Source organism: Poecilia latipinna, unplaced genomic scaffold, assembly GCF_001443285.1.
Source record: "Poecilia latipinna isolate Pla-1442-1.1 unplaced genomic scaffold, P_latipinna-1.0 Scaffold2741, whole genome shotgun sequence".
NCBI lineage: Eukaryota > Metazoa > Chordata > Actinopteri > Cyprinodontiformes > Poeciliidae > Poecilia > Poecilia latipinna.
The window spans coordinates 27,488-31,546 of NW_015115357.1; positions in this window are offsets into that span (position 1 = coordinate 27,488).

The window sequence follows — 4,059 nt, forward strand, 5'->3', positions numbered from 1 at the left end:
TTTTTTGATTTATTTTACTCATTTTTTATTTATTTCACCCATTTATTTATTTATTTAATTTTGGCTGAAATGGCTCTCCATACATTATGACCTGCTACCTTTAAGAGCTAACAGTCAAAATGGCATCCCACAAGAGTTTCCCATTCCATTTGTTGCCCTTTCTCTGAGCTATGCCCCAAAGAGGGCGCTACCTAGCTCCAAGTATCCTGTAATCTTAGCTTTGACGGCTAAATAAAAGGAAAACACAGAATTATTAATTCTCAACAATCCATAGCTCTTCTATAAATTCACTGACAACTTCCCAAAATGCCGCACACGTAGCGCTCCAACGTTTCCTCTGACAGATGATGACAAACGCCATGACTGAATTATGAATATATATCATGTAGCTGTTTGCATTCAGTCCTGCCATGATTTTTAATGGCAGCACTGCGCAAGCTTATTCACACGTGAATTTAATTAAATTTATTATTTAATGGAAACAACGCAATCGCAAAATTGTACTTTTTCAACATTAGCAGGAAATAGACAAATATTTGTGCATGTTTGTAATAGAAACACAGTTAGTACAACATCTGACAGTGAGATACATTTCCAGACAAGGACATGAATCCCATCTTGTTCTAAACATAAAAGCTCCAGTGAGGTGGAAACAGAAATGGCTAATCTAGGATGAAATGTATTTTTTAGAACGTGACAGATTTTTGGAACTGTTTTTTTCTTATCATTTAATAACTAACTTCAAAGATGGCAGACAATGTAAATTGCTGACAAATTAATTGTTATCTGTGATAAAGTACTGGAAAAACTATACATGGATTCGTATGCATCAGACATTTAATGTGTTTGTACAGTATGTATTTGCTTTATGCACCATTTTTTAAAAATCACACTTTCTTTGCTGGTGAACAGAACCTACAATAATTTAGTGGGAATAGATCAACCATTTTCCCAACATTGGCAGTTTGGCAGTTTCTCACTCATTTTTAAAGTTTAATGTTTTCATTAATTCTGCATTTAATAACACATTGTTGTTGGTTTTTCAATTTCAGCATTGAAGAAAAATAAAAATACTGATTAAAAAGCTATTGGTGTTTAGGATATAAAAATAAAGGAAAGATTACTGTTAGAGGATCATTAGCAAAATTATTGATTGATTGAAATAATATGAAAACTGAAAGTGATGTGTAACTGAGTGGTTAATTACATGATCACACTGACATTAGGGATTAAAAGCAACTTAACGTACAAACCCAAGCTAATATGAGATTCATCTCACAATTTATAAATGGCCTGTATTTTTTTCACTGTGATAAATTCATCTGACTGGTGTGTTGCTTCAGCCCTCAGATAAGAATTTCAGTATATCTGTTTTGATAGTTCATTAATAAGACCAGATTCAATTTCAGTGTCTGAAATTCATTAACAAAATGTGATGTCTGTGAAACTTACTGTGACTGTTGGAGCTGCAAAGGCCAAGCTGAAGAGCAAAGGGAGTGGGCAGACTTCCTGTCTGGGCAGGATGTAGGGCAACGACAAGCTGCGGTCATTACAAGTATACCCAGAATGCACTGGCTGGAAAATATCAGTCAGCTCCAGAAAATAAAGACTGACAACAGAGGAGGCCAGGATGGGGAGCTGCGACACAGAGAGAAGATCAGAACAAAACCTCAGAGAAGGACTTAAAACCAGGCAGCAGTCACATGATCACTGAAGCATATCACCTCCACCACTATAAAGCACAGGTGTGGACAACCCTCCTGTTATTTCTGGGTCCTAATATTTATTCAGCTATATACAGAGGGTAAAATAAGTGTTGAACACATCACAGTTTGTCATAGTAAACATATGATACTATCACAATGACAGGTGATATTGGTGATAAAGGTGATATTGATATTGTTGGTAACAACCCAAATAATCAATACATAGAAGAAACCAAAACAATCAAATTCAGAAATCAAGTCGTGTAATGATGTGAAAAGAGACACAAGGAAAAATACTGAACACATACAAAGGGAAGTGGAAAAAGGCATGGGAAGCCAAGAGACCAGCTAAAATCCATCAGTGATCAGAAAGACATCCTGAACCTTATCAGTGCAAATGAATATCAGCTGTTTCAGTAATAATCTATCTTTACCGAAAATCAATAAACAAACGGAGACAAATGTAGATCACTCATCACTAGCACTGCAATAGAAAAAGTGATTGGTCTGCAGCTTGGGCTGAGGTCCCAGTAAAGCAATCGGGTTTATTAAGTCAGATAAGTACACATTATAATTATATGATGTACATTATCAACGGAAGCTAAGAAGCAATTTGAATAAAATACCAGTTTTATTCAAATGACCAAAAGTATTAAATAACTCAGTTTGAAGTATTTGGAATCTAACAAATCCAAAGTATGGAGCAGATTGGAGGGAAGAGAAGAGTAATGAGGAAGAAGAAGGCAGATTACGGTACCAATCGTGCATATTTAAGGTTCTTTTAAATGGTAGAAAAATAATTTCTGAGGTCAAATTAAAAATATGGTTGCTATATTTATTCTCTAATTAGTTACTTAATGTTTTAAAGTGTTAAATCAAAAAAAAAAAAGTTATCCTTCTAGAAAAAACATGAGGTTTGCATAATGTAACTGGAGAACGGAGCCCAGCAACTGTGATCTGATTGCTGAACTCAAGAAGAAGTTTTATTAATATAGCACTTTTTCAGCAACAAGGCAGTTCAAAGTGCTTTACATGAATTAGAAGAAAAACAAAAACAACACAAGCACAATAAAAGAAAAAATAATTCTAAGTTTGTTCTAGACTAGTAAAGAATACCATTAAATGTTGGTTCTCCATCTTTGATTCTTGTTCTGGGATAATAAGAATAATTTATAAACTTATAAACATGAGTTTCTCCAGGTCTCGCTCCATTATTAAAATTATAAAGCTACATGTAAGTCTAAAGTAATAAGTACTCCACAATTCATAATAAAATAAACAGACAGGTGATGAAATAACAACATCAGGAAGGATAGAGAATCCCAGCACACATAGTAACATTCAGACATGCGGCCAGCGAAAAGCGGTGAAATCAGGGAGTGTGTGTCTTTAGTCTTGAGATATGTGCGCAGAAAGTCCATGAGCCCCATGCAGCCAGCTCTCCCAGGCACAGTGACACAGTGGTCTTATCTAAGAGCAAGTCCTTGGGAGCACTCTGCTCTGCAGTTGCATCGATGTCTTCAGGAAGAGAACGAGGTGAAAAAGAGAGTCTTGTTTACATATCATCCAGGAGATCTGAGATAACCTGCCGGCCAAAGTCGACACAGAGGAACCAGTTCAGATAGAGACAATGTTCTTTAGATCACATAGTTTTTTTTTTTTCATTTTGCATCCAAAGTCTCACCAGTACGTCTCTTGATTCCAATCATCCAAATTAGTTCCTGCCGGGTCGAAATGGCAACTACTCTAAGATAAAAAGGCTCCAAAAAGCAGCACAAACAGAAAAAAAAGTCCAAAATACAACTTTCTAGGACTGCACAATGTATGGCAAGTATACTGTTATTGCAGTATTACTGTACACCAAAATATTAGTATGCAATGAACTGCTTCAATTGCAATAAATTTTAACTAGCGCTGAGACTTAAACGCGTCAATTTTGATTATTAATTGAATAATAATCTTTTTTTTTTTACATACAAAAATCCTGAGCCAGAATCTTTGTATTGTGTTTCTGGTTCAACCTGATATCTGACGTACAAGCGACATTTGCTAACAGTGACAGCCCACTGGGGCTTCATTTCTGATTAAAAAAACCATCTGATGGGAAGCTAAGAAAACATCATCAAGTTGTGCTAAAAGGAGTTAACTTTTAAGTGAAGCTATTCAAGCCTAAAATAGCATCTCAATGCTAAAAACATGTAGCAGCAGCACAGACGTCCCCAATGCTAATGTCAGGGTCCACTGTTCACATTTCTAAATGTAGCAGCATAATGGTGCGCCGCCACTTTAAGGCCAATTTCAGCTGCTGCATATAAGCAAGCCTTCCCCTGTCACGAGGCTGCTTGCGTCGTGA